This window comes from Arvicola amphibius, chromosome 8 (genome assembly GCF_903992535.2).
Source record: "Arvicola amphibius chromosome 8, mArvAmp1.2, whole genome shotgun sequence".
Lineage (NCBI taxonomy): Eukaryota > Metazoa > Chordata > Mammalia > Rodentia > Cricetidae > Arvicola > Arvicola amphibius.
Window position 1 is genome coordinate 25,038,738 of NC_052054.1, and position 22,271 is coordinate 25,061,008.

At 36.3% G+C, this 22,271-nt stretch overlaps 1 non-coding gene across 1 annotated transcript; it reads right to left on the reverse strand.

Annotated features, from left to right (window-relative positions):
* Positions 1-12,237: 12,237 nt before the first annotated feature.
* LOC119822117 lies at positions 12,238-12,345 on the reverse strand. The gene has a single exon (XR_005286709.1). It is a non-coding gene; the product is annotated as a U6 spliceosomal RNA (small nuclear RNA).
* Positions 12,346-22,271: the final 9,926 nt, after the last annotated feature.

Consider the following 22,271-nt stretch of genomic DNA (forward strand, 5'->3'; position numbering starts at 1 on the left):
GCCTGTAAACCTAACTTAGGAAACAGCTTCAGACCAATTCCTAAAGCTTCATCTCCAACTGATCTTGCAGTTTTGGTAAGCTCTAGATTCAGTAAGAGATTCTGTCTCAAGGATTGAGATGGAGACTGAGAAAGAAAAATATCTGATGTTGACATACACACACATTCACAAGCATACACACATGCACATACATGCACATAGACATACACAATAATATACACTCATAATAAAAGATATGCAAACATAACAGACACTAATGCACATACATAATAATACATACACATAATAACACACATATCATGGTATAACAAACAAGATGAACAATTTGTATAAGAAATTTTACTTCATATATTTTATGCAAATATCCCTGCTAAAACGTATTTTTTAAATATAAAAAATTGAAATTTATATTCTAGGAAACAAAAACATCTTTGAAAAAGTTTAATAAAATTTAAATGAGTTCAATTTATGGTAACCAAATTGGAGAAATGTTTTGCAGTATCACCTGATATTTGTAATAAATTGATGTAATATAAAGCAACAAATATATATCACTTAACAATAAAAACAATTGAATATTATAATGTTTTAAGAATATGTTCATGTGTGTGTTCAACTATGACTTTCAGCTTCTGGGAAAAGTAGACATGAATAACCTCATTATTTTAATTAGACATCATGATCAAAATTTTGTTGTCTGTTTACTGGAAGAAAAGGATATGCTACTGAAAAAGAATTCATCAGGATGTTCTCTTAAGGCAAGAGAATTAATCCAGACCTCCATTGTGGCATCCTTGGCTTTCTACAATGACAAAATTGCCAAGAAAAGCAAAGTCATTTCTAGGCAAGGACAAGGGTCAAAAGTCAAAACACTTCACCATTGGGGTACATACTTAAAATTAACTACCTGACGAGTTTCTGTATTCTGTTTTCATCATAATTCCAAAATAATAATTTAAGTTTCCTTAATGACTGTTTGAAAAGCAGTTATTGTTACCAGGCCAGGCACATAAGCAAAATCATGCACACTAGACTGGTAGAAATTGTAAAGGCACAAAACGGGAAGACAGGATTTACGCCCAGCATGGCAATGTCTATTAGAACATACTATTGACCCTCCTGACTGGAGATAGAGTTCCATATTTTTGGCTGATGAACTGGCTTCTTCAGTATTAGCAATTGAATACGTGAATCCTCTCCCGGACACGTTTGCATTTTTAAACTAAATATAATAGACAACTAGTTTTGAACTTCTAGGTACTATTTGTGGAGAAAGGTTCTGCTTCCTGGTGCAAAGCCCGGGGCAACTGCAATTCAAGCACAACTGCTCTCTGTGTATCCTGAATTCCGTGAATAAGACAGTGTGTGAAATTCCAACCTCATTAAGTCTGCTGTTTAGCTGCTCTCTCTGCAGCCTCTGAGAATCTGCTCAGGGTCAGCCTCCTGCTTGTGAAACCATTTAAGGCAAACAAGATGCCTGGACCATGAGGTGTAACATAATACCAAGTCAGACAGCCACATTCTTCACTACTAAAGTAAATTTCAACATTCTTTGCTGATCAGACTAAGTGCTTGTTCTGTTTTGATTTGTTGGAATCATTTAGAGAAAACATTGCTTCTTCTAGATTATTAAACAGCATTTTGGGATATATAGTTAAAAATAAAAACAAAGATATATATATTTTTAACATTGCTAAACTACAGTAGGATACAAAGAATATAAATTGGACCTTAGAAGACTCCCCTCAGTAAAAATGTACCAGTTGAATTCTGGAAAGAAAATGTGTAAAGACACAATTTGGACAAATTATTCAAGATACATTTGTTTTCCTACACCATGATTTCAGAGATAATTTATACCAGAACAATTATATTTTCAAGAAAGAAATAAAATGTGTTTATGAGGTTTGAGTGTGTGTGTGTGTGTGTGTGTGTGTGTGTGTGTGTGTGTGTGCTCTTGAGCAGTCATAAGTTAGGAACAAGATGGAAAATATGTCTATTGGAATTGAGACCATATTCTCATTTCATAGGACTTGACAGTTTTTGCATGGCAGCAATCACTGTTATTCTAACCTACCCCAGTGACAGTCTCAAATCAATCAGTGACCTAGATGGGAAAGGTTTTATAGACCATTACCCAAGCCTTCAGTCATCCCACCAGTACTGTGACCAAACTGGCTTTTCAGTACCAAAAATACACTCTGCCGCTGAAGGTTTGAGATATAGCTGATAACAACAGGGATAAGGTCAGTGTGGTGTGACCCTGCAGATTCTCCACGATTACCTATGATATATTTTATAACTTTAAAAACAATAAATTTGTCCTGCATCAGCATGTGGAATAAAATGGTAAATTCTTAGAGAATATTTTTAAAGCTTTTAAGGGTATGTGTGATTTCATAAAAGCTAGTATTTCCAACATTTGAGAATGTAGTGTAGTTGCAATGAAAGGTATGTGCCATTTTGATTACTTATAGCACAAAAGCCATGGCAAATTAGTAAGAAATTTTTAAAAAAGCAAATATTTCAGCTCGTCCATACACTTGTCCCACTATATTGTAACAGCTCATTAAAAATCATTAAAATGTACTTCTATAACATATTATAAGATAGTTAAAACTCTTTAATATGTAAAATGAGAAACAGATGATTAAATAATTCAGTAAAATTTTAAGCTGTTTAATTATAGACTAGTTTATAATGAGAACATTTTCTGCCTGTTACTTGTGTCTTAGTTAGGGTTTCCATTGCTTTGAAGAGACACCATAGCCATTACAACTCTTATAAGAAAAACATTTAATTGAAGGGGCTCACTTACAGTTCAAAAGTTGAGTACCTTATCAGCATGGCAGGGAACATGGCAGCAAGCAAGCAGACAGGGTGCTGGAGGAGTGCCTGAAAGTCCTACATCTTGCAAGCAATTGGAATTCAACTGAGACACTGGGTAGTATCTTGAGCATAGGAAGCTTCAAAACCCACTCCCATAGTGACACACTTCCTCTAACAAGGCCATACCAACTCCAGCAAAACCATATCTACCAATAATGCCACTATTTATGAAATTATGGAGGTAAATTATACTCAAACTACTAAATTTTGTATTATTTTTACATTTTAAAATATAAACTTTATGGAAATGTGCCAAATTTAAAATAATATTAGATAGAATACTGTACAGATGTTTGTGATGATAAACCTTAGTTGTTGGTTTGACTGGATGGAGTAACTAACAACTACTCAATTATTATGTTCATTGTGTCTAAAAGGACATCAACCCTGAGCTGTGTGAAGATCACAAGTCAACATATACAGGCACCATCTAGTCAGCTGGGGAGTTGGTAACTGGAAAGAAATGAAGTAATGATTAATAACTAAATGATGCTTCGCTCTCCCACCTGAGTTTATACACTACCTCCTTTTGCCCTTGGACACTCCAAATGGCAACTTACAAAATGTGAGATTCCAGGCCTTGCTCTGATATGCCTCTAGGTTTGCAGGTCTTCAGCTTTGAACTGAGAATTTTGCCACTATTGTTTTCCCTGGTCCTAATAGTTTCATACTTGGACTAATGCATCCTGCTGACACTTCAGCCTCTTCAGCTTACAAGAAATAGATTGTGAAACTTCTGAGCCATCATAATAGCAAATGATCATTTAACACCTATATTCCCTTGCATATATATGTCATCTTGTGTGGTAAAAGGAGCCTTTTCTAATAAAATATTGCATGAAGATTACTTTTAAATATAATACACCTGGATTTGGTTTCCTGACAAAAATATCTCCATATAACCTAGAATAACTTAGTTAGTACGGGTGTTAATGGACCACAGGGAATCATAGGAGGAAAATATCAATGAATAAATTTATAAATGGATAGGTAGGTGGGGATCACACACACACACACACACATGCACAAACATTTTAAGAAATTTCAATATTCCTGTCAATGTAATTAAGAGAAATTATGAAGACTAGTCTTCCAATGCTTAATTTTTAAATAAGATAAAGGAAAATCTATTAAGATAGTTTGTATTACTTTTCTCTTACTGTTATTTCTAGATATAAACCAAAACGCTTGAATAAGCAATTCTGAAATTATTTCTTTAATTTTTATTTTTTGAGGACGTCAGGTAGAAGTTTATGATTGAGCTTGGAATTCTTAAATTAAAACTATCAATCATCATACAAATGAGTAAGATCACAGGCATTGAATTATGTATAATGATTGCAAGCAAAATAAATGAGTCAAGTTCGCATGAAAGAAATAGAACATAATAATTTGAAGGATATTCCTGAGAAAATAAAATTAGAAACACTTAAGAAAATGTCATAAGGAATTCCAAGTACTGGTTATTGTAGAAAGGAAGCAAGGCAAGTAGTCATATGGTCCATGTTTATTTCTGATGTCAAGCCAATGACTATCAATAATCACCTTCAAGTAACTAATAAATAAAGATGCAAAAATTAAAGTGGAGCTTTTAGAACATAAGAAAATATGTTCACATTTGTAAAGATATATTTTCAAGACTTCATGAACATACCTATATGTATAATATACAAACAGAGAAGTCATAGAAACAAAGGGTAGAAAAATGGGTAACAGGGCCTGGAGAGGAAGAAAAAGAGACATTAGTTAATCTTTCAGCAATGAGATTAACTAATATTAGAGTTCCAGTGGACATCATGTTGACTTGGATTAGTAAGATTTTCACACTGAATATTTGAAAAAGAGTAGATTTGAAGTGTTAACACACAAAAAAATTAAAGGTTAATTACTTGGCGAAAGATTAATATACAGATTGATCTACTGTCGGTAATCATTTCACAATGTGTGAGTGTGTTAAAAGATCTCACACATCTTTGATATGTCTGATCTTGATTTATCAATCATACCTTAATATGCTAGAAAAAAATTTCAGAGTTTTTAGGTACTTTCATTAGACTTCCTCATTATAGTATTCTGGGAATAACATTGGACTCACAGAAAAGATGATGACTAAGGAATAATTAAGAGAGAGAAGGATGATAAATAGAAAAGATGGGTAGGCAGACAGATGGTGACTACAGATAAAAATAAGCTAATCCATAGACACACAGATACAGCAACCATGTATAAACAAATTACATTGCTGCTCTTGATTCATAAATTTTGAGGATTTTAAAGCTTTTACCCACAAAAAAAAACTAATAAAGATACTGGCTTTAATTTGATAGTCCCCTAACATTAAGTAATTTTCCTATGCTGTATACTTAGATCTTCTTATTTAAACTATGCATGATTCTGTTAGAACAGGATCATTACAATTCTGCTTATGACAGGTTCAAATTCATTAAAGACATTCACCAACCACGCATATGGCTAAGCTGGAGGAAATATCTGCAAGCAATTTGATGACCACAGACGAAATGTCAAAATGAAAACATCTTTTGAAAATAATATTTTGGTTTACCATAGAATGAACTGACACAAACAGTGAATTTTCTAAGATATTTAAAGAAAAACAAAGAGTTGATTTTTAAGGCACCATGCCCAGAAATTGCATGGTCTAATACAATAGAGGGACTCATCCAAAAGGAATTACAGTTTTATTGAGTTTCAGCCTCATAAAATATGAGTCCTGAGATGGAAATTTCCACAGGGGACACATAACACCCTCCAAAAGAATATCGGGAACAAATCACCAGCACAATAGTGACAATCTTATTTGGAGATTATTTGAAAAATAAACATATTTGATTTGAAAACACAAGGATTGTCTATTTAGTGTCTTGGTAATTGTGTGATAGTATGATGAAGCAATTAAGCTGAATAAACACTGAGATTATTCCAAACACGGAATATGAGGCTTTAAACGAGTAGCTAGTTCAGTAAAAGAGTATCTGCAGGTCCTAAAGTTGAATGACTGAATAATATACTCATCATTTTTCTTGGGCAGCTGAGGAGAGGGAGCCTGAACTGGCCTTATCCTATAACCATACTGATGAATATCTTGCATATCACCATAGAACCTTCATCTGGTGATGGATGAAGCTAGAGACAGAGACTCACAATGGAGCACTGGACTGAGCTCCTAAGGTCTAAATGAGGAGCAGAAGGAGGGAGAACATGAGCAAGGAAGTCAGGTCCGGGAGGTGTGCACCCACCCAATGAGATGGCGGGGCTGATCTAATGGGAGTTCACCAAGGCCAGCTGGACTGGGACTGATGGAGCATGTGATCAAACCAGACTCTGAACATGGCTGGCAAGGAGGGCTGACTGAGAAGCCAAAGACAATGGCACTGGGTTTTGATCCTACTGCATGTACTGGCTTTGTGGGAGCCTAGTTTGTTTGGATGCTCACCTTCCTAGAGCTGGATAGAGTGGGGAGGACCTTGGACTTCCCACAGGGCAGAGCACCCTAACTGCTCTTTGGACTGGGGATGGAGGGGGAGGGGAGGGAGAAAAGGAGATGGGGGAGGGAAATGGAAGGAGGGGAGGAGGTGGAAATTTTTAATTAAAAATAAATAAATAAATAAATAATAAAACAAAACAAAAAAAAAAACTTTTATAGACAAGGCCAGATGGTTTTCAGCCTTCCTTACTCTGTTTATTCATTTATATATTTCCTTACTCCCACTAATTAGAATTGGGGGCATCACTGGAACAAGGTAGAAACCTAGTGTGTTACAGAGCTCATGGGCCAGGAGTCGTCAACTAGGAGCACTGCTGAGTTCATTTCATGGGATGGACAAAGAATTGTAGGACCTAGAAAAGAGGCTCACTCAGATATTAAAGTGAAGTGACTGTAGGAAAGAGAGAGAAAGTGGCAGAGAGGAAGGAAGAGGGAGAGGGAGAGAGAGGGAGACTCACTAGCTAGGGACCAAATATTCAAACACATGAGGCTATGTGAGACACCTGATGTTTAAATCATAACAAACATGTATAAATTCCCTAAGTCCATTAAAAAGTAAGAATTAAAAGTAATTTCAATGAACTGCAAAATTGATTGTTAAATTTTGATACCTATTAAAGCAAAATGACAGACTCCTGTGCTTCATTTCAACATACAATTCTATTCTACTCTCATATATATGTAGCTAAAATACCTATAACAGATTTTAAAATAAATGTTCAAAAAATTTAAGTCAGTTTATGTAAAAAAGTGAAACTGAAGATATGCCAAATTTCTATATTTTTATAGTACATGAGTTTTTTTAAGAGAATCCATATTTAGTACAGGTCTTTCAAATATTTTAATGTATTAATCTTCTTTTCAATGAAATAATATGTAAGTATATTTTAAATAATTTCATTGTATATGAATTAATCACACTGCTTTTATTTCTAATTCAATTAGCGAAGGCATGAATTAAACACATATGATAGAACATATAAGTTTATCACCTGGATCTCCATTAGCTCAGGGGAGTGATCAGTTGGCAAATCTGTGAGTGTTCTCAATCCAAAAGCCTGAAAACTTTGTGAGAGAGATGAGCAGAACAAAGTTTGAAAGTATAAAGTATCAGGCAGGAAAAAAATCAAAATTATTATAATGACATAGTAAACCTGTAGAAGCACTCTTCCAGATGGAGAAACTAAAGACAACTTAGTTTGATCGGAACCCTTTAGCATGCTAGAAAACTAGCAATGACAGCTTCTTCTGAGCATTGGGATGAAGTCACTGAGTTTCAGGAGGGATGTGACTAAAGGACTGTGAGAAATCAAGAGCTCGTTCTCCAACGCTCTGCAGCAAGCAAAAGCTGAGTATTTGAGAAAACAGAACTTTATTGTCTCGCAATTCTCAGGGGCTGGAAATCTGAGATATAGACAGACAGTGTGGAGTCTGCTGAAGGGTGAGATGGCAGGCCTTCATCTTGCCTCACCCCAAGCTTCTGGTGGTCTGCCAGCATTCCTTGGCAAGCCCGACCACTCTGACCATCGGCTTTATCTAGAAATTCTGTGCACTCATCCATGTCCACATTTCTTCTTTTATAAATAGTGCATCAATAACATTAGATTAGAAGGCCACTCTAATGATTGTCTTAAGTGTCATTACTTTCTTGAGAGTCCTATATCCAAACTAAGTCATCTTTGGAGACATGGGGGTGATACAGATACAACTTGTGGAATTCATGGCTTCATATTTTCCCCCTGATGTTATAAGTTCTGTATTCCTGCTCTTCTCCTTGCATCATGGGCACTGTCTCCCCTCACCTCAACAGTAGAGGCTTATTCCATGGATTAAACAACAACTGATAAACCCAAGAAATCTCTGATTAGCTGCTTTTAAGCTGTGTGAAATGATTCAAGTTCAATAAAGTCTCCCCTCAGTCTTACAGAATATACAATTTTATGGTACTAAGGATTAACCCTGGATAAAGGGAGTTTCTTGGATGGATCCAATGCTGTTGTGTTAGGTTTTTTTTTTAAAGGAAATCCTTACTTATACATTTCACTCCTAAGCTGTGTCACAACCTTCCTTCGAATGATTTTCAATGAGTGATGTCACAAAATATTTTATTCATCAAAACCACAAGTTTATGCTTTCATTGATGAAAATTATTCAACTCATCTTTTTTTCAATTATGTGCAAATTTCCATTCCTAAAAGAGTTAAACAGGTGTCCAGGAAGACGCCCCCAGCTAGGTCCTTGGGCAGCTGAGGAGAGGGTGCCAGAAATGTGCAGATCCTATTGCCATGCTCATGAATATCTTGCATATCACCATAGAACCTTCACCTGGCATTGGATGGAGAAAATGACAGAGCCCCACATAGGAGCACCGGACTGAGATCCCAAGGTCCCGATGAGGAGCAAAAGGAGGGAGATCATGAGCAAGGAAGTCAGGACCGTGAGGAGTGCATTTACCCATTGAGACGGTGGGACAGATCTAATGGGATACCACCAAGTCCAGTTGGAATGGGACTGATGGAACAGGGGACCAAACCGGACTCTCTGAATGTGGCTGACGGTGGAGGAGGACTGAGAAACCAAGGACAACGGCAATGAACATGAACTCTACAGCATGGACGGGCTCACTGTGAGCCTTGTCAGTTTGGTTGCTCACCTTCCTGTACTTAGGGGGAGCTGGGAGGACCTTGAACTTAACATAGTGAAGGGAACCCTGATGGCTCTTTGTCTTGGAGAGGGGTGGAGTGGGGGTATGGGTGGAAGGGAGGGGAGGGAAGGGGGAAGAGATGGAAATCTTTAATAAAAAAAAAGAAAAAAAAGTGTTAAAATTAAATATTCAAAGGAAAAGGACTAAGAAACCTCTATTTCATTGTGATAGCTCACACCTGAAATTTCATGAACTGGCAGACTGAAGCAAGAGGCTGACAATAGCTTCTAGGGGAAAAGGAGCATGAATCTTCCTACAGAGTTTGTACTCCTGTGTTTCAGAATTTTTAATAATAAATCTATAAGGCATTAAGTTATTCAATTTTTAGTACTTTCTGAAGATATGAAAGAAACATTAAACATCTATTGTAAATAAAATGCACCTTAAAGATCTGACATGCCTTAATAATTCAACCAAAAAGAGGCATAGACTAGTCACCAAAAAAATGCATTTGTAATGGCAGTACTGTGTAGCATAAGACAATCTTTTACTCACACACACACACACACACACACACACACACACACACATACACATACATACACACACATACAGAGAGAGAGAGAGAGAGAGAGAGAGAGAGAGAGAGAGAGAGAGAGAGCAGGAGTGCACTAGTAAATATAAATCACCTGAAAACATTTTAGTGAAAATATTTTATAATTAATGATACATGTCATTAAGCCTGTCTATATGTCGTTTGTGAAAAAAAATGTCCCTTTATATCAAATTGAATTCCAAGTGAAAGTTCTACAGTTCTTTTGGTGAAAATAAAGCCATAAGATCATACTCAGATTTTGTGTTGCTGGCATTTCTATGAGCAATAAATAATATATTTAGCTAAATATTCTTAATATATGACTTGGTACTGGGGACAAAAAAATCATTTACAAAAGAATTGAAAACCTCCATATCAAGAGTTATTCAGTCTAATGGTACCCAAATTTCTGTTTTGAGTTCTTCCCAAATGATTTTACTTTTCTGAATGACCCAGAAGCTATGATGAATAATATCTAGCTCAAAGTCAGAGATACAGGCACTTTTTTAAAAAATTGAAAATAGAACCTTATCTCATATACTACATCCCAACCAAAGTTTCCCCTTCCTCTTCTCTCAGTTCCCCCTAACTTCCTCTCTCTCCAAGATTTGCTCCCCAGACTCCCTCATCTTTCAGAAAAATCAAGCCTCCAAGAGTCAACAGTTGAACTTGAGAAACAGTCTTCCCTAATGGTGATGCAGAACTTGAGGAAGTGGTCAACCAATATCTGATTTAATTTAAGCCCCACTCCTCGAGAGGGAGCCCATGCCCAACACTGCTTAAATGGCCACTGTCATCAGTGTAATCCTGTAGGTACAAGATTTCCAGGCTGGGTTGATGTCCACATTTCTCTTTTAGAAGCCTGCAGAATACTTTCCTGCACCAAAGAGACAAGAACTTGGGATGACGCCTCCCTGTAGGCACCAACTCTACCTCTCCAAGATTAATGAGCTTTGTAGAAGTTGTTCTACAGCAATGGCGACTTTCAGTCAGTTTGAAGAGATCAACCCTGTCCTAACAGCTTGGGTTGTTTGGAAATCTCCACAGGACTCCCTCAGGCAAAAACTCAACCAAATGCAACCCAGTTCTGCTACCAAAAGCTTGCCTGTCTATAAGAAATGAACATTTCATACTCTGTAGTCCAATTACTTGGAGTCCTCAATGGGATCACTATCATAGATCCCAGGAAGTCTTTACTGCACTAGGTTTCCACATCACCTCCCCAGTTTCAGCCATCTCTACCCATAACCTCTCCCTCCATCCCTTTCTCCCATTTGATTCCTCCCACTCCCATCCCCACATATCTCAAGTCAACCTGAAAAATCTCCTCTATTTTCCCTTCCCAGGAAGATATATGTATTTTCCCTAGAGCCCTCCTCTTTACTTAACCTCACTGGGTCTGTGGTCTATAGCATGATTATCATTTATCATGTCTTTATAGCTGACATCCACTTATAAGTAAGTACATATCATGTTTGTCTTTCTGGGTCTTGTTTACCTCACTCAGGATGATTATTTTACTGCTCTATAAATTTGCCAGCAAATTTTATTGAGTAGATATAACACATTATAATACCCTTTCTTCAGTTGAGGGACAAGTAGGTAGTTTCCCATTTCTGATAATTATGAATAAAGCTGCAATGAACACAGTTGAGTAAGTATCTTTACGGGAGAATGGAGCATCTTTTGGGTCTATGCTCAAGAGTGAATAGCTGGGTCTTGAAGCAGATTAATTCCCAATATTCTACATTGATTTCCTTAGCAGTGGTACAAATTTGTACTCCAGTAGCATGGGCAAGTTTCCATTGCCACAAACTGATGGGGCATCTCCCTATGTATGTTGTGATTACCATTAATGAATAAAGAAACTGCTTTGGACCTATAGCAGAGCAGAACTTATTCTAAATTAAGTCATTAAGTTAGACAAACACTATTTGTTGAAGTTGTTTTCACTATTCCAGTATGTATTCCTAGTTTCTTAAGCAAAAATCAGATGTCCATAGGTATGTGGAAGTATGTCTGGATCTTGATTCAATTCCATTAGTTCCTATGTCTATTTTTATGCCAATATCATGCAAGTTCTTATCACTATAACTCTCTAGTACAACATGAAATAGAGGATGCTGATTCCTTTAACAGTTCTTTTACCATTAAGGATTGTTTTAGTTATCCTGTTTGACTTGTTGTTTCCTTTGTTTTGTTTTGCTTGTGTTTTTCCTTGTAAAGTTGAGAGTTGTCCTTACAAGGTCTTCACAAAATTGTGTTCAAGTTTTAATGGGAATTGCATTGAATAGGTAACTTTCTGTTTGTAGGATGGTCATATTTACTACATTCACATTACCAATCCCCCCTCTCCCCTTCCTCCACCTCCACCCCCATGCTCCCAACTTTTGCTTCCAATTTCCAGGAGGATCTATATATGTTTTTCTTTGGGTTCACCTTGTTATTTGGCTTCTCTAGGCTTGTAAACTATAGGGTCAATGTCCTTTGTTTATGGCTAGAGTCCACTAATGAGTGAGGACAGACCATATTCATCTTTTTGGGTCTGGGTTATCTCACTCCGGATAGTGTTTTCTATTTCCACCCATTTGCATGCAAATTTAAAAAAGTATGGAATGCTTCACGAATTTGCGTGTCATCCTTGTGCAGGGGGCCATGCTAATCTTCCCTGTATCGTTCCAATTTTAGTATATGTGCTGCCGAAGCGAGCACTGATATCCAGTTTTAATACATGGTGATCTGAAGGTTTCGGAGTTACATCATTTTTTCACTATCTGTTGAGATTTGTTCTATTTCCGAGCATGTGACCAATTTTGTGAGTTGCTAAATTTAGTGTTTTGTGTTGTTGCACCAGTTTGCTTTATAGATCCATCTGTTTAGAATATATTTTTCCAACATATTGCCCAGAAGTAATGTCTTTCTTTGTTGTTCACATGTATTTCTTGAAAGCAGCAGAAGGATCTTGTTCTGTTCTCTTTGTTCCTGTCTTTTTACTGGAAGATTGAGACCATTGAAATTAAAAGATATCAATGATCAATGTTTATTGATTTCTGTTATTTTGTTGTTGTTGGTGGTGGTTGTGGTGGTAGTTTGGATGATTTGTTGCTGGTGGTGGTGGGGTGTCTGTGAGTGTGTGCGTCCCTTTTTTGATTTTACTGATCTGAGATTATTTAGTTCCTGTGTTTTCATAGCTGTACTTAACCTCATTGATTTAGAGTTTTCTTCTAGAATCTTCTGTAAGACTGCATTTGTAAATAGAAGATAATGTTTAAATATGGATTTATTATGGAATATCTTGTTTTCTCCATCTATGGTGATTGAAAGTTTTGCTGGGAATAGTAGTCTAGGCTGTCATCTGTGGTCTCTTAGAGTCTGTAGCACATCTATACAGACTTTTTTGGCTTTTAGAATCTCATTGAGAAGTTAGATGTAATTTTAATAGGTCTTCCTTTATAAGTTACTTGGGTTTTCCACCTTGATACTTTTAACAATATTTATTTGTTCTTTATATATAGTGTTTTGATCATTATTTCACATAGGGACTTTCTTTTCTGGTTAAATCTATTTGGTCATCTATAAGCTTCTTGCACTTTTATAGACATCTCCTTTTTAGATTACAATAATTTACTTCTATGATTTTGCTGAAAATATTTTCCGGGCTTTGTGCTAGCATTCTTCTTCTTCTATTCCTATTAAATTGGGTCTTTTTGTACTGTCCCAGATTTTCTTGATGTTTTGTAACAGGAATTTTTTTTTTTAGATTTAACAATTTCTTGACTTATGTATCAATTTTTTATAGCGTATCTTCAATGCCTGCGATTCTCTCTTCTACCTCTTGTATTCTGTTGGTGAAGCTTTCCTTTGTAGTTTCTGTTCAAATTCCTAGATTTTTCATTTTCAGAATTCTTTCTGCTTGTGTCTTCTTTATTGCTTCTATTTTCATTTTCTCTTCTTGAAAAATTTTACTTGTTTCCTTTAAAAGTTTGTTTTTTCTTCTTGACTTTTCTTAAGGGATTTATTCATTTCCTCCAATCATTTTGTGTGTGTGTGTGTGTGTGTGTGTGTGTGTGTGTGTGTTTTCATGAATTTCTTTAAGGGATATATTTTTTATTTCCTACTTAAGGACCTCTATTATCTTCATATAGTTTGTCATACAGATTTTTTTTTGTGTGTTTCAGTGATGTTGGAATAGTCATGGTCTGCCGTTGTATAATACCTGGACTCTACTGGAGACATACTATCCTTGCTCTTATTGATTCTGTCTTTATGCTGGCATCTAGACATCTGGATTTGGGATGATTATAGGTCTAGTTGCTGATTACTGAGGATTTGTCTGTGTTGTGTGGGTATTTTGTTCCTTGGTTGCTGTAGAATATTAGTTGAAGATGTGTTACATTTGTTTTTGTTGAGGAACATCTGTTTAATGATGCAAAGATGTGCTGCATTTATTTGTGTTGCGTTTTTTTAACTCTGTTACTTTACCTGTCTAAGATATCTGATTTCTCTAATAAAAAGCTGAATTGCCAATAACTAAACAGAAGAGGGATAGGGGGTTGACAGTGAGAAAGAATAAATAGGGGGTGAAAAAGAGAAAAGGGGAAACGTGAAAAGGAGGAGAGAAACATGCCAGCATCCAGCCACACAGTAACAAAGCCAGTCACAGTATAAGAAGAAAAGAAAAGATATACAGAAAGAGAGAAAGGTAAAAGCCCAGAAGGAAAAGGTAGATAGAATAATTTAAGTTAAGTAAAGCTGGCTAGAAATAAACCAAGCTAAAGCAGGGCATATGTAAATAAAAATAAGTCTGTGTGAGATTATTTGAGACCTAGTTTGCAGCCCTTCAAAGAGGTTAGAGGAAAGAGTTTAAATAAACTCTAATTTCCATAAGTTCTGAGAAAGCTTAAAGTCCTCGATACTTCAGTAAGTTCTGCTATACATTACAGCACTTAAACTGCCTTTTTCAGGTTAAGAAAAAACAAAAATCTAAGTAAAAAATGTCTGCTACAGTGTAGGGCACTGGAATTCCATAGCTGAGGTGTTGAATGCAGTTCTGTACTTCTTGGTCCAATGTATCTCCAAGAAGGCTAAGAGCTTCATTTGTCTTTCAGGACCAGAGAAATGGGCAGAGGCATAAATTAAATCTGCATGGAGTCCTTGATTTTTTTTTTTTTTTTGATTACTGATAAGAAACAACATCTGCTGAGAGGCATGGGATTAAAAGAAAGACTGATGAAATAAATAAACCTTGTTATTTTAAGAATGCATTAAATTTAAAATGGAACTCACAACTGCACTACTTTGGAAAAGAGTTTTGCTTTTGTTCCCACAGGAGACTATAGGCTATAGTCTTTCAAATTGATATGAAATAGCTTTGATTGAGGAAGACCTCCTAAATACAATTGTTCTGTAGTGAGGAGCTGCGGACAGGCCTTCAGACATTTCCATGATGCAGGAAATTTCAAAGGCAGTTCAGTTAGTATCTGCTGTGTCCTGCAGAATGTCTTGCAGACTCTTTCATGAATCACAAATGTTACAGCTGGTCTTCACAGGATTGGCCACTATCTCAATTTTCTCAGGAACTCTAAATATGCCTTTTCCTACAGAAACAGGAAGCAGTCTAAAGAAGATGATGCACAAATTCCCAAGAGAGGGGTGAGTGCTTGGCAGTTATTTGGTGGGTTATGGGTATGTATTATCATTTACAGAAATATAGGAACATAGGATTAAATGACAACTATTAATCTCAGTTATTTTTGATTAGTATGTATTTTGTTATACTAATACAATTTTAAGGTTATTTTGTTATACTTTATATATGTTTCTTCTCTTGATTGGGCATTGTGCTTATGCAGCTCATTTAAAATGCAATGTATAAACAAGAAATGGAGTTAGAAGTTAATTTATTATAATGATATTTGTAGTCACATTAGTCATGTTTTCAAGGTTAAACAGATATATTTAAATAATGAGATGGTTTTCAAATACTTCAAAGAACTAAAGAGAAAATGACATTTAAGATATCTAATAACCAAAGGGCTTTATGGCAGAGAGACACATCTACTCCTTACTGCACCAATTTCCTTCATGAAATTATGATAAGCATCAGAGAAACTCCATGAAGGTTTTTCTGTCAATGTGGCAAGTCCAGGCACATGAGCAAAAACCTTCTTTTACTTTGATTGTTGACAGTATGCTGTCATACTGGACGTGCAGACCTCACAGAAAAGATTGTTAAACTTTGCAAAGACAAGGTAGGACAGTCCTTTGAGATTTCTGTTTCACAGAAGAGTCTGGTAGATATTCTGAATAACACAGAGGGAAGTAACTGTCGAACTTTTCCAAACCATGATATAACAGTCCTTCAGATTTCCTGTTTCAATGACAAGTCTGCCAAATATTCAAGGCTCGTAGGCTCATCAAGATGGATGTCACAATGTTGCGCAGTAACTTTGGAGGAACTATACAGGCAGATGTATTTGTTGTTAGGTAATATTACAACTCTTTGTTGTGTTTGATGGAGTTAAAGATTAAATAAATACAGTTAAATTTTCCTTAGTTATGATATAAAGTAAATTAGTTATAAAACTTGGGAGTCACTAATATGGGATCAAAGGTAGTGTTTTCTCTGAATTTGCTGAATGCAAATGGACTGAATATTGTTATTTAGTTCTTACTTGAAAACTCTTTTTCTTATATATAGATTTACTATGTTAAAGTTTAAACCTTTCTTTTTATATTTTTAGGACAAAATGTAGAATATTACTTGAAGATGTGTTGCATTTATTTATGCTGTTTAACATTGGTTTACTGATGTAAAATTGTGTTGTATTCTTTGACGTGCATTGGTTTAACTCTGTGAAGCTGTACTATTTGCTTGTCTAAAACAACTAATTGGTCTAATAAAAAGCTGAAATGCCAATAGGTAGGAAGAAAAGGGATAGGGGTGCTGCAAGGCAGAAAGAATAAATAGAGGGTGAAAAAGAGAAGAGGAAGAGCAAGAAAAAGAGGAAAGGAGCATGCCAGGGGCCAGTCACCCAGCCACACAGCCAGACACAGAATAAGAAGGAAAGAAAAGATATACACAAATAGAGAAAAGTAAAGGCCCAGAGGCACAACATAGATGAAATAATTTAAATTATGAAAAACTGACTAGAAATCAGCCAAGCAAAGGCAGCACATTTATAAGTAAGAATAAGCATCTGTGTAATTATTTGGGAGCTAGGTGGTGTACCCCTCAAAGAATAAACTGCCAAAAGGAAAAAAAAAAGGAACATTTACACTTGGTTTCTGTTTCCTCTGGATTTTAAGCAAGTGTGGTTTTGTGTTGTCTGTTTAACTGGCCTGCTTGACTGGTGTGTTCACAGGGAATGCCTGCTCATACTGGAGGCTAAGTTGAAGCATGAGTGAGGAGAGGGAGGTTAGGAGGGTATTGTCTGTGGAATCCATGGCAACAGGAAAGGGATCTTGAAGCTGGAGTTCTGTTGCAGTACTAGGGACAGGCCTGAGGGATTGAGTCTCCTGGGGCAAGAGAGAAAAAGAGAAGGTTCAAAGGCAGCCTACTTGGTTTTCTGACAGGAATGGTTTGTGGTAAATCAGGGTGTCTGCCTGAGTAGGGAAGGGAAGACAGGAGAAAATGGTCTGTGGGAACCATAGGAAATATGGAGGGGAAAGGGCAGCTTCAACTGGTTTTCTGTTACAGCGTTATCTACTAGACTGATTGGGTCTGCCGTGGGAACAGAAAAATATCAACACTGTTTAATCTTTGATTTCATTCTTAGAACTCACAATCCCATTTTCTATATTTCTATATATAAGCAATTAACAGTACATGCATTATAATGAGTCTTTCACTCTACCTATAGAATGACATGCAAAAGTTGGGTTGCATTGTGTACTGTGGGTCTGTCAAAGTTGCGGAAGCTCTGGCACACATGAGCGCCGTGACAAGAAGAGACTGACATTAATTTAAGGTTTATTGTTTATTCTTCATCAAGATCATTTCTGCGCATGAGTTCAATTCATTACCTAATTTCCATTCAGCTTAACCTCCACTTGCATCAATACAGACGTACATGACATGTTCTTAGACTTCTTCAAAGCTAACTCCATAATAGAAGAAAGCTGCAATCACTTAATGAATAATGGTGATATATTAAAACCCACCTAGGAATTCTCATGTACCAGGCACTGTTCTGAGCAATTTACATAAAGTATCAGTCAAACCTCACACTAAGCCTCAAACAGAGCATATATAGAGTTGAACGCCAACCGTCTGATCTGCCCTTGCTGTTTCCCCATCTACACACTTTCTATCTGCATCCATTTGAAGACAGAGCAACTCAGACAAAAACACAGGCACACGAGGAATACAAAATCCCTTTATCTACAAGGCTATCTGAGGCTAAGATATTGTCTACTACTGCCCTGCAGCCCTGCATCAATGTTAGTAGGTTGTGAAGTTGCCCATATGCCCATAGCACTGTGTTTTACCTCTATAATACTGAAGTTAAAAGAGCTATGTGACTAAAAGCTGGGACTCTGACCTTGACTCTGCATCTACGTGGGAATCTACAGGCATAAAAGAAAAGCCACAACATCACTTATGAGCCTCCACTTCCTTACAAATAAAGAGAGAAACTAAAAGCTTCTTGATTTATAAAAGTAATACTTCACTGCTTGAAACTTAATGAGCATGAACCATGATAGATACAAAGAGGAATGTGATACTTTACAGAGCTCATAATGGTTGATTGAAAATAACCTTACAGTGGTTAACCTGGTAAACTCGAACTCTTATATAGTGGATGGGCATAAATTGATGCAGTTGGACATTTGTATTTACCGGTATCTGAAAACATCACCTCAAAATTTCCTGCTTGGAATTTTGATTGTGTTTGAATGAGAAGCACACAGAAACGGCAGACTGAGGAAGGACACTCTAATCTCAATTACATTTTTCTTTTAAAAAGAGAACACTACAGGCTGCAGAAGCGCTTCAGCATTAAAAGCATGTGCTGCTCTTGCAGAGGGATCATGTTTCATTCCCAGCACCCAGGGTGGTTGGTTCACAAGCTTCCTGTAACTCCAGCTCCAGGGGATCCATTGCCTCTGAGTCTCTTCAGTCGCCAACACTCACAGGAACAAACCCACATGGAGATACAAGATTAAAATGAAGCTAAATCCAAACAAACAACAAAGAGGGGATTAGATGCTCATGTGAGAGCTGTCCTCTTCAACCATGAGAAAGCATACATTCTAACCATGAGGAAAGGGAGATGGAGCTAAGTCTGCTCACTCTCACCTTGTTAAAACAGAATTTAATCTCAGAATTTTCCTTGTTGCTGCATTGCTTTTTTTCCTCTTTTGAAACAGGGCCCCATTCCCAGACTAACCTCTAACTTGATACATATCTGGAGATAACCTTGAACCCAGTTCTTCCTGCTTTGATTTCAGGCATGGACTGTTATGAATGGACTTTATTTTCTATAGTTTGGGATATTGGGCATTGAACATAGAAATGTAAACAAGTTCAATACTTCATTAGCACTGAGCTACATCACTCCTGTAGTCTTCTATTTCATGAGGAAAATACAACTTAGGTCAGAGAGTCCTTCTTCATTCTACTGTTTACCCTGTGCTCCAGCCCTATGTTATTTTTCCATGATTGACTTTCTTTGTTCAAAGTTTAGGTGTTCGCAGGTTTTTTGTTCTTTGGTTTTTTTTTTGTTTTTTGTTTTTTGTTTTTTGAAATCTAATATGGAAGGATGCTTAAAAGAAATCCCATGTTAGCTCAGAATTGAGAAATAGATGGCTATTTATTTAGGGATAAACTCACAAATCAGAATCCTCTGCTTGATCGGACAACAGAAACCAAATCCAGCAACCGGAAAGAGTGGCCAGAAAAGAGGCCAGACGCAAGCTCTACATCAGCATACATAGTGTAAGAGGCCACGCCCCAGTGGGCAGGAAACCACTCGCTGTAAGACTTCCTATAGCACTCTAAATTTTGTGTTAAATAGATGTACGTACCTTTCTCTTGCTGCCTTTGCTATACTACATACATTTGCAGAGTTAGCCAGTATCACCAAACACATAGAATGAAGCATCATCTTCCCTATAGCATACATACATGGAATCATTTCATCACTGGCCTCAAGTAACAAACACCTCCACCACTCCTTCGACTTTCTCATCTTTTAGTTTCTATTTCTTTTCTTTGGGGAAAGCAGTTCACATCAGATCTAGTCTCTTTTAAAAGTTGTTGGTGCGCACACACAAAAGTTAAGTACAGACATGATGCTGTAGGGCAGACATGGAGAACGTACTGAGCTTGCCCTTTCAATCACTGCTCTCTGTGAGTTTGACCATTTTATATTCCTCATATGAATGTGGTCATGTAGTCCTCATCTTTCTGTGACTGGCTTAATCAACAAAAGGAAAATGCAAACAATGTAGTTGCACTATGTGAATGCAGCTGTGGGTCATCATTCTAAATGAAATAACTCAGGTTAACAGGGTACACACTCAGTTTTAATCAGCGCTGTGACAGAGTGGGGCCAATATCCATGAGAACTCCAAAGAGCATATTTATGCCAGACTAAGGAAATTGTGATCATTTTTTTTTTCTAACGGAGATGACTATAATTTAAGTCTTGAAATTACCTAGGCTTTAAACATGGTTTCAATGGAAAAAATATTTCATACAAAAGAATCATTATTTCATGTAAAGGAAGGAAGGAAGCAATTGGGTTTATTTGAAGAGTCCATGCAATCTAGTAGATCCACATGCAGAAAACATTGTGGAAATGGGGAAACCGAATGTAGAAAGGAGAATCCGAGAATAGACCAGGAGGTCACTGTGCTGGCTCAAATAACTGAGCATAAGGGCCTATTTCCCAATATGTGGTCTCTGGAAATATACTTGGGGAATGATGCATAATGTATTACATTTTTAAGAAAAATGCAAATTCAATTATTAGTGGCTTACAGAAATCCTAAAATAATGGAACTTATTCAATTTTGACACATTTTCTAAATGGGTTGCTTAAATTTATTTGACCACAAAAAATTCTCAAGTAAATTATTATTGTGAAACACTAAGCATTCATGCTAAAAATGTACATTATTTATAGCTCAACAAAAACAGAGAGAAAAATCATAACACAGGCACACATGCATAGAGAATAAGAGAGAGAACAAAACACATCAGTGCCTTTTGCTTTCTTCTAATTAATACCCTGACCTGCTTCCGGAAGATTCCTTCTAACCTTACTTGAAATGTCATTCTTTTTTTCTTAAAAGAAATAATGGATATAATTTTATAATGAATTGATTTACTCGTACTGAAATATAACTGGTTCATTATATTATGAATTGAGATTAGAGAAAGTCAACTCATTTTCATCACACTGTTTTTTTTTATTTTATGAACCCACAGTGTTTACATATTCACTCCTGCAGCCTATTTAAAGATATCATATGGTATCCTACCAACTGTCTTGTAAATAGGTTTGATGTACTATGTATGTGAGTTTGTTGGGGATAAACATAACGGCTGCATCAAATCTCCTGTGATGGGCATCTCTGTCACATCACCAGATTTCTCCTCAAGGACGTTTCCAACTTAAACCCAGAGGTAGTGTATGTTACAGTTGACTTGCTGCATGCTACACATGGCTAGCCAACAAACGCAGTCATTGGCCTGTTTTTTTTTTTTTTCAATTAGAACCATTTATGTGATTATTTCATACAATTTCCAAGTATTACATATGCATTTGTCTAGACTAATAATGACACTGATTACTAAGATGTATATTCTGGTTATTTGTCTAATTTATGATGGGGAAACTTTAAATTTGCTTTAGGGGGATAGAGAGATAGATCAGTGGTTTAAAAGCACTGGTCATTGTTACAAAGAGCCAGGGTTCAGTCCCCAGCATCTGTATGTTGCTCAACACCCATATGGAAACCTGGTTCCAAGGAATCTAATGCTGTCAGTGCTGTCTTTGACCTTAGCAGGTATCAGGTTCAGACATGGTACACAGGCACACACATGCAGTCAAGACCCTCACACATTAAAAATAAATAAATCTACCAAAACGATTAATTGGATTGACAATTTAGTTAGCTAGTTCACTTTATTTTCCTTTTTCTTTTTTTAGTGAAGTTCTTTAAATATCACAAAGGCCAATTCTTTGTCAGTAACATGAATTATAAACATTATTAAATATTATGGCCCATTACGTTGATCGGCTTTATAGTCCTTTTATGTTATTTTATGAAAAGGAATGTCCACATACAAAATCTTACTAGAGGGTGAAATAAGAGTTGGAATACATTTTCATTAGGTATATTCAATTAATACAGCATTGTTTTATAGGAGGGAGTGTTTCCTCTTCTCTACAGTAAAATTTTACTGTGACACCACTGCCCATATATGCTTGGCTCTTTTCTGAATTATCTGTTCTGTTTTATCGTTGTTGTTTATTTTTGGTTGGCTTTCTCATCTTTTTGCCAATACCACCACAGCTGTTTGATGTTTGCATCAGTAAATCCTAGGTGAATTAATTTTGTATTTATTGATAAAACTGATGAAAACCTAGCTAAAGGTGATTTTCAAGCTGACAAAGAAATAGAAT